The sequence below is a fragment of the Lynx canadensis genome, chromosome D3, assembly GCF_007474595.2.
Source record: "Lynx canadensis isolate LIC74 chromosome D3, mLynCan4.pri.v2, whole genome shotgun sequence".
Classification (NCBI taxonomy): domain Eukaryota; kingdom Metazoa; phylum Chordata; class Mammalia; order Carnivora; family Felidae; genus Lynx; species Lynx canadensis.
Window position 1 is genome coordinate 49,257,839 of NC_044314.2, and position 10,458 is coordinate 49,268,296.

The window sequence follows — 10,458 nt, forward strand, 5'->3', positions numbered from 1 at the left end:
GAGAATGGGGTGATGAAACTCCTCATACTCATCATCCAGCTTCAACAGTTTTCAACTCACAGCCAGTTTCATTTCCTCCAGCTCTCTTCCCTCTGCCACTCAGATTGTTGTAAAGCAAACCCAAGATTTTGTATAATTTCCTCTGTAAATATTTAAGTGTAGATCGCTAAAAGATAGTAATTTGAAAAAAGCACAACTTTTTGTATGTTAAAATATTTCATAATAGTTTCATAATATCCTTAAATATCTAGTCAATGAACATATTCCCTTAATTGTCTTTTTCTTGTAGTTCACTTGTTCAAATTGGGATCTAAATAAAATCCATATATCACAATTATTTATATCTCTTAAGTCTCTTTTTAATCTATAGGTTCACCCTCTAGCTTTTTTTTTTTTTTTTACCTTGCACATTTTTGTTGAAGAAATTGGATCGTTTATCCTTTAGAGGTTCTTATATTTTGGATTTTGCTGATTGGCTCCCCATGGGGTTATCATATTCCTTTATTCCTCTGTATTTCCTATAAATTTAATTAGATCTAGAGATGTGATCAAATTCAGATCTGATTTTTTTGAGGGGAAGACTAAATAACATCTGGGTGTTTTTCTTTTTGTGGCATTAGAAGTCATTGATAATTATTTCCTGGGTCTGTTGATTTATTAGAGCTTGGGAAATGGTGATATTCTAATTGTATCATTTTACTTCATTTATTAGATGGGCTATTTCTAAACAGAGATGCTTTCCTCATTAACTATTTGTATGTATGCAAAGTACACTGAAGTGTAATCACTGGAGATGCATTCATATAAGAAAGAGAGGAAAAATACTTGATTCTTTCCCTTTATTAGTTTTCAAAATAAAGAGTTGATTCTTAATATCTGTCAAAGGTGACCAGTTGTTTTGTTTTGTATTATTATGAATGCATGGATTTTAAACATATTTGGTATGTTTTAGTCCATTGAAGTTATTATACTCATCGATATTCAAATTGTTCTGTCTTTGGCCAGTGGGAACCTATCGAAATTGGCTCCTGAGGTCTTTAGACACAAATAAAGTCATTGATAGTTCTTTACCTACTTGTTTAAAAAGATATTCCAGGCTTATTTTGCACATTTCCTGTCCCAGATCTGGAAGTGGACATTTTCCCCAGAAGCCTTAGTTACTTTTAGTGGGAAATTATTTTTAGAAACTAAGTTTGGACATTAGGGGTGCTTATTGCTATTGTGTTGGCTATCGTAGTTAGGCCTTTTAACTAGATGGAGCTGGGAAATGTGTGCATACCTATGTTTCAAAGATTACTTCTGCCATGAGTTTATACTAGTTTATACTACTTCCAGTTCAAAGTAAGGACAACAAGGTTTCTATTTTATTGTTGATATTAAATCTTTATCTCCTTTCTTCCTTTCTAAAAATTCTGACTCCAATAGTGAGATTAATACCACAAAGTGAAGAAGGACAAGAAAGTCTAGACATATGTAAAAGAGTGGTTATAATCACGGAACACAGAATTTAAGTCGGGTAAGAAAGGAAATAGAAAGATGAAGGAAATGAGAAGATAAGGATTGTTCCTTTTATTTACTTACTCAATCTTGTACTTCTAATAACTATTCATTGTACTGTCTGGATATCTAATCCATTTATTCTAACTGCAGTGTACTATTCCATCGTTTGGCAGCTCACTTTACCTATATATTTTTCTATGTGATGACATTTAAGGTTGCCTTTAATTCCCCATATTTGCCACCCAGACTGTCACAATTTATATTTTTGCTCAAGTCCCAACTAGTTTGAGAATTCTTTGGGATGTAACCCCAGATATGGAATTTTTGAGTCATAAAATAGACACATGCTCTGTTTCTCTAAATACTGCCAGATTGCACTTCAGAATGTCTATGCCAGTTTACCCATTCACTAACAGTAAATGTAAGTTTCATTCTTTCCATGTCCTAGTCAATTCTTGATATTATCCACTTTTCCAACTTTTTCCCATTCTTATAAGTGTCAAGAGGTATCTCTTTGTTGTTTTCATTTGTTTTCCTCTGATTACTAGCGAGTCTGAACTTTTCCTCTGATTACTAGCGAGTCTGAACCCATTCTTATAAGTGTCAAGAGGTATCTCTTTGTTGTTTTCATTTGTTTTCCTCTGATTACTAGCGAGTCTGAACTTCATTTGTTTTCCTCTGATTACTAGCGAGTCTAAACAAAAACATTTAATTTTGATATTGTAAGTGGTTTTTTATTTTTGGAAGATCTTGTCTAGGAAGATTTTACTCATTCCTATTTAACCGAAACAGTCTCTTGTCTTTTTTTCTACTGACATATAGTGCTTTCTTTTTTACAAGTGGGTCTTGAGTCATCTAAAGTCCACCCCGGTTTATGGTGTAAGGTAGTGATCCAACTTTCTTTTTTTCCATAAAAAAGCCAGCTTTTCCAATGTCATTATTTAATGAATATGTCTTTCATTTTTTATAGTATTAAAATTTGTCACATACACATAGATCCATTCTTGAGCTCTGTGTCTCTCTATTTGTTCCATTGATTTATGTATCTGTGCATCAAAACCTTACTGGATTTTTTACTAAAGCTTTGCACTATATCTTGATAAATGGTAAGGAGTCTACACTCTCTGCTCTTCTTTACGACATCTTACTTAGCTATTTGGGTTTTTGGACATACATTATCCTTCTACATACATTTGAGAATAAGTCCATTGAGTTCTGGAAAATATCCAAGTGGAAGTTTAGTTTGTATTCAATTAGTAGATTATTGACATCTTACTGTGTTATATCACTTGTGAATATGATGTGTACCTTCATTTATTTGGGGCTTATATTGTTTGCTAGAGCTTTACATTTTTCTTCTCACCAAGTTTTTTAAATTCATAATGAAATGTTTGCACAAAATTTTCATCTACTTTTTTAAGTGTTCTGGTGAATTTCTTCAACTCGTCATTTTTTTCCTGTTTTTAAATAATGAAATCTTATCCTTTTCGTTTTGATTGTTGCTCATGTGATAATGAACACAGACCAACTATTTGTAGGACGTTCACACAGGTTAGGTAGAGGTCCATGTTCCAGATCAGCAGTTATTATGACACATAGCTGAGAGTGTCTCAAGAGTTCTTTCAGCCTTTATTTCTTGCAAACCAACCAGAATTGGCATTTCAAGGCAGCTCAAAAGGTAGTTCCTTTCCTTCTACCTGTTTTGACAGACTACTTCCTGCAAACATGGTTTGTCAGTGTGATTCCTTGTTCAATCTTGCCTTCTCTGCTTCTGCTTCTTGTGGGATCCAAGCCAGGCCCAGGAAAGGGCCTTTCACCGGTTGGCACATACCACACCCATTGATGGGGAAAAATGTTGTGATTTACACCTCAGGGTGCACTTCTTATCTTGAAAAGGGGTCGCTAACTTCTTAAAATAAGAAATTTAGCTACTTCTATCCTATCTCCATTCTCCCACATTCCTGTTGGATACTCGTTCTTTTGTATTATCCTCCTTCCGTTCTGTGGTTTCAGATTTCAGATTTCAGATGTTTCTTGGTTTTGTTAGAGATCCAATTTAAAATTGTTTTTTATTCTTTGATGGTTTTGAATAATTTGTGAGAAGAGACATTACTCAGGTATTTTAAAACTGGATATCAGAAGAGATTCCTTTCTTCCTTTCTTTTTTCTACCTTCCTTCCTCCCTCCCCACCTCTTTCTTTTCTTTCTTTCTTTCTTTCTTTCTTTCTTTCTTTTATTTATATATTTTTTTTAGTTTTTTTATTATGAAATTTATTGTTAAATTGGTTTCCATACAACACCCAGTGCTCATCCCAACAGGTGCCCTCCTCTTTCTTTCTTTCTTTCTTTCTTTCTTTCTTTCTTTCTTTCTTTCTCTTTCCTTTCTTCCTGATGAAGATATTGAGGCTAAGAGAAGTTAAATACTGTACTCAAAGTTGGTTAATTTTTCTAATGGTTAATTAGGTCTAGGAAGAAGAAATTCATGGTACAAAAGAATCGACATTAATATTGTTGCCAAATAAAGTATTTATCACGTACACATTGTTTTTTTTCATTATTTGACATATATTGTTAAAAAGCAAGCACTGTATTTTTAAAAACATAACCACAGTACCACCACTAGAACCAAATAAGAAAAATTGCATAATATGACCAAATATACAGTCAATGTTAAAATATTTCTGATAGCCTCAAGTGTTCTTAATTTTTTTAATTAATTTAATTTTTGTTTTCTTCCCAAGTTTTTATTTAAATTCCAGTTAGTTAACACATAGTGCAGTTTTTATTTCAAGAATAGAATTTAGTAATTCATCACTTACGTATAAGACCCAGTGCTCATCACAAGTGTCCTCCTTAATGTCCATCACCCATTTAGCCCATTCCCCAACCCACCTCCCCTCCAGCAACCCTCAGCTTGTTCTCTATAGTTCAGAGTCTCTTATGGTTTGCCTCCCTCTGTTTTTATCTTATTTTATTTTTCCTTCCCTTCCCCTATGTTCATCTGTTTTGTTTCTTAAATTCCACATGTGAGTGAAATCATATGGTATTTTTCTTTCTCTGGCTTACTTCACTTAGCATAATACACTGTAGTTCCATCCATGTTGTTGCAAATGGCAAGATTTTATTCTTTTTGATGGCTGAGTAATATTCCATTGTATATATATCACATCTTCTTTATCCATTCATCTGTTGATGGACATACGGGCTCTTCCTGTAATTTGGCCATTATTGATAGCACTGCTATGAACATTGGGGTGCATGTGCCCCTTTGAATAGTATTTTTGTATCTTTTGGATAAATACCTAGTAGTGCAATTGCTGGGTTATAGGGTAGTTCTATTTTTAACTTTTTGAGGAACATCTGTATCACTTACACACTATTTTATAAATAGAGTAAAACAAGACATTGAGAACCAAGTTGATTTACACCTTTATCAAATTATTGATAGGTCAGGAAATTGTCAAAAATAAATAGGAAGGATTTACACTCTCACATAATAAACTCCATTATATAGATATAATAATTTGAAGACTGTCACACTGGACAAAACTGGTGAGCCTTGAAAGTTCTGAAATAGATCCTAGTATTTATAAATCTTAGAACTTGCTTAAAAAATAACAAAATTTCCCAAATTCATGCAAAGGGTGACATTAGTATGTGAAAATCAATCTGCAACAACTGACTAAATATCGGGGAAAAACAAAACAAAAACAAGAATATATCCCTATTTTCACCCCATCACACATATTCATCTAAATTATAATGTTAAATTAAAAAAAAAAGAAATCTTGAAAGAAGTAGAAAATGTATTAGTGATTTTCTTATTTGATATTACAGTTGAAAAGGTTTTCCTAAACATGAATGAAAAAGAACCAAACAATGAAAATTGAAACAATGAAATATTTTATGAGTTGTAATTTCTATGTTAAATAAATCAACACTGACAAAAACAAATAAACTGAAAATAATATTTGAAATATATGTGACCAACATTTATATCCTTAAGACATATAAAGTGAAAAATATTTTCAAAAAAGATGTACATCCAAATAGAAAAGTTGGCAAAGGATATAGGCAAATAATTAATAAAAGAAGAAATATAAAAACCCCAATAAATATATTAAAATACACATTTAAATTTTACTTGTAGTCAAAGAAATATAAATTAAAACATTTCCCCCACCAAATTGACAAAATTTAATACTCAATATTGGGGAGGTGAGAATGAACAATCTTGTAGTTTGCTGGTGGGAACATACCCAACCACATCTGAAGGGCAACTTGGCAATGTATATCCAAATTTGAAAAATTCCTACCCTTGGGTCTCGTCATTTCACGTCTAGGAATTTATCTAGAAGAACTAATCAGAGACGTGTACAAAGATTTATGTACATGACTTTTTATTGTTGCAATATTTATAACATTAAAAAATTGGATAAACCTATATAACCCAAAAAGAACATTAGTTAAATAATTTATGATACATTACTATGATAGAATACTATGCAGAATTATTTTTTCCAAATGTATTTTAAAAATCATTTAGTGGCATGAGAAAATGTTCACATATAATATATAATGTGACCTGGAAAAAGTATATTATGAAACATTACATAAAATATAACCTTAATTTTATAGTAATATTATTTATAAACACTTAAATGTACTTCTACTTATTTAATTTATACATTGTACACATGAGAGACTAAAAAATACAACAAAATATGTGTGCATATATTTATATGTTATGTATTCAATAATAGTTTAGAATAAAAATATGCCAAAATGTTAGCCATTGATTGGGTGGTGATGCTATATTTAACTTTAAAAATGTCGTTATCTTATGCATTTCCAAAATTTCCTATATTGAGTCTTTTAGGATGATGAATTATGACAAAACTTAAAAAAAAAAACTACTCTAAGTAAGAAATAGAAGTCCTTAATTTTCAGTGCCTTTTTCTCGTAAATATACTGAATTGTTTCACTTCAGCAAACATTTTTTAAATGCCTGTTGTATAAGACTAGGTTAATGGCAACTTTTCTGACATGAAAAAAATGAAAGATCTGTTAACAGTAAGTCCACATTTTCATAGCATATAATAGGTTTCAGCTGGGCACCTGCTGTGTGCTCCCTTTGGAAGGAATACCCTCTGGTTTGTCACAGTTTCCATCAAGCTCTATAATCTTTCACCTGGTCTGCTCCAGTATTCCTGCTACCTGTGTAACTCCTTTAGAGATATACATGTGTCCTCCTCCAGTATTAACTTTAACAACCAACATATTTAGCGGTGGAACATGTACAAGGTTATTGTCATCAAATATGCCATCTATTACCTTTACTAATTAACTTTTCTGAAAGCTGTGCCCAATGGAAGAGACAAGAACTCAAAACAAAGGAGCATTGCTACTGGAAAGAAAAAGCCAAAATGTAATGATTTCAGCTAGAATGATTATATGCCACATCTCTCTCTCTCTCTCTGTCTCTCTCTCTCTGTCTCTCTCTCTCTCTCTCTCTCTCTCTCTCACACACACACACACACACACACACAAATGCACCAACTATAAGCTTGTTATAAATAACAAGATAGTTAAATAAATTGGTTAGAAGATAAATATTTCTAAAATTAGTAACTATTTTTTCTATCCCAGCAATCTCTGATTAAACAATACAATGACAAGAATATTGTATTTATAATAGCAACAAAAAATTTAAATACAAGAATGTGTGGGAACAATATGAAAAAAGCTTCAAAAGTTTATTGAGATATAAAAGATTTCAATAAATGGATACACATATCAAGTTTCTGAAAATTGTAAAAATGTCAGTTCTTCCCATTTGAATTTATAGTTTTGATGTTATCCCTATAACTTTTTCTATAATGTGAAAATTTTAAACAAAGTGCATCTGGGAATATAAACAAGTAAGAATAGAGAAAACTTCTGAAAAGGGTTCTTAGTGAAAAGACCTTAAAGATGTTCATAACCCTTTTCCTAATAATTTCATATTTAATAACATATTTCAATAAAATAATAGGAAATGTGAGTAAAGATTTATTTATGTGATGTTCACCATTACGTTATTTGTGATACTGAAAAATTTAGTTCATTGAAATATCTCCCTAAAACAGGAAAATGTTATACAAACTATGGTGCATTCATATACTAGACATTAGCTAAATGACATGTTTGTGAAGCATTTTTCATGACATACAATAAAGCTCATGATATGCTATATGAAGAATAGCAAGATATAACTCCACATTCATGGGCACCTGGGTGGCTCAGTTGGTTAAACGTCCAATTTCGACTCAGGTCATGATCTTTGTGAGTTCGAGCCCCACGTTGGGCTCTGTGCTGACAGCTCATTGCCTGGAGTTTGCTTCAAATTCGGTGTCTCCCTTGCTCTCTTCCCCTCCCCCACTCATACTCTGTTTCTCTCTCTTTCTCTCAAGAATAAATAAACATTAAAAAATTATTTAAAAAACTCTACATTCAGCATGATTCTAGTTGCTTAAAAATTTTTTTTCAGGGTGGTGAAATTATAGGTGATTTTTATTTTCTATGTTTTATGTGTTTCTAAATTTTATGGATAAGACTGTTTTTTCTAATTAGGAAAGAATACAGCAAGTTTTATCCTTTTTTAAAAAAAATGTTTATTTTTGAAAGAGACAGAGACAGAATGAGAGTGGGTTAGGGGCAGAGAGACAGGGAGACACAGAATCTGAAGCAGACTCCAGGCTCCGAGCTGTCAGCACAGAGCACAACGTGGGGCTCGAACTCACAAGCTGTGAGATCATGACCTGAGCTGAAGTCGGACGCTCAACCGACTGAGCCACCCAGGAGCCTCTGAGTTTTATCCTTTTAAGAGGAAAAATAGCTCTTAACTAAAAAATTACCCTAAGTTTGGGGTGATGTTTTTGGACAAAGGCAAAATCACACTTCAAAAGGGACTGTCTGTATTGGCTTTTCCAAACTCTCTTTACCACCTTTACTGTTGGCAGGTAATTTGTGTAAGAACTATTTAAGGAAGACCAAAATTAATCCATATTGGTTTTCACCAAACAAGGCCTTTTTCCTTATGAGGCCAAATGAGAAAGGACTGTGTATATATAATGTAGATCCCCTTGTCAATATATCTCCATATTCTGGTATGTTAGCTCCAATTTTTGTATTTTTAATGAGATCTTATCTCCCTCGTAGTCCAGCAACTGCTGGATCATTTAGAGACCATCCTGTAGTGTTTATGACAGCACAGTTGGTTGCCATGGAAAGAACTGAGCTGTCCCCAATCCCATAAAAAAAAATGGGTTCGAAGCAGTTGATTTGGCCAAGTTCAGAGCCTCTGTGAACCCTGGAAGTTCTGAGTTTCCAATTTTCTTGAGCTGCTGGAAGTTTGTTTGTTTATTGTTAGCAACATAAAACTCTGTTTTTTTTTCTTTTTTTAAAGAAATGTTTGTTTTTAAAAAAGATTAAATTCTGCTTGTACACCATGCTACTCTATCATAATAAACTTTTAGTGTGTTTTAAATCCATATATATGTTGGTTATAGATATATTTATATATATGTAATTTTATATTTTTATATAAGATTTTATAAAAATCACACATGTACATCTATATACATATATTTTTTCTATAAAATAAAAATAGGAAAACGTGAAAATACTAATTCTAGATTTGTTTCCAGAATCAACTGGAAATGACAGTAAAATCCTTTATTTTGATACATTCATGCAATTGGAAAGGAGCATATGTAGGGTACTTTATTATTTTTGTTTTCTTAATTTCTCTTTCTGCTACTTTATTATTAGTGTACGGACATGCAATGGATTTGTGTATATTGATTTGTATCCTGCGACTTTCCTGAATTCATTTACCAATTTTAGCAGTTTTTTGATGGAATCTTAAGGGTTATATATATATATATGTACTCGTCCTCCTTGTGAGGATGTGAGATGATAAAATGCCTATATGAGATGAGTGAGATGAATGAATAGGCATTGTGACTTAGTGTCGTGCTAGTATTGACCTTCTAACAATACATCAGAAGGAGGAGGATCATCTACTTCTGGGCCATAGTTGACTGCAAGTAACTGAAAGTGGAAAGCAAAGTCATGGACAAGGGAAGGCTACTGTATTCCAAGAAAGAGGAGGACATGGAATCTGGGAAAGGGGTATCCAGTGTCACAGATGTGCCAAGGAAAGCACTAGTGCAATAATTGTGCAAGAGACCGAGGGAACAGCCAGGAAAACTGGAGCAGGTGGAGGAAAAATGTCTCCACAAAAAGCAAAATGCAGCTGACAGAGAAACTTTTAGGTTTGACTTTGTGGAAAATTGTATTGAGAGGCATTTTACAAAGCTGTAGGGAAATGTTGGAAGATTTGGCCATACCATCAAAGAAAACTAAATATATGAGTATATGGGCAACTATTAACTTTAAGAAAAATACAAAGTTTTACAAGAAAGAAATCATAGAACACTGCTTTCCTAGATGATCCAGCAATATAGTAACAATATTTCCATGGTTATAATAATGATTATGGATCTAACAAAAAAAAAATGAGAGAGTGCAAAGGGAAAGAAAAAAGATATATAGGGGAGCTAAAATTTTTGTCTACCATAAAGGATAAACCCTAAATGGATAAATCAAGACATATTATTTAGAAATACAGGAGTAAATACTAGAATCAACAGCTTAAAAAGTTGAAAAGTAGTTGGTTTTAGGGTGTAACGTGTGTGTGCGTGCATATGTGTGTGTATGTGTGTGTGTGTTATATTGATAAAAACTTTTTAAAAGAAAATCAACAAAATTACACTTGAGAAAAAAAGTCTAGAAACAGCATGTGTCACTATATAAGACTTCTCTGATCTTAGGTGAATTATTACAACCAAGAGTGATTCTTTTATTTGTCTTCTTTCTGGGCACTTTTACTGCTAGGCATCTAATTTCTAGGTT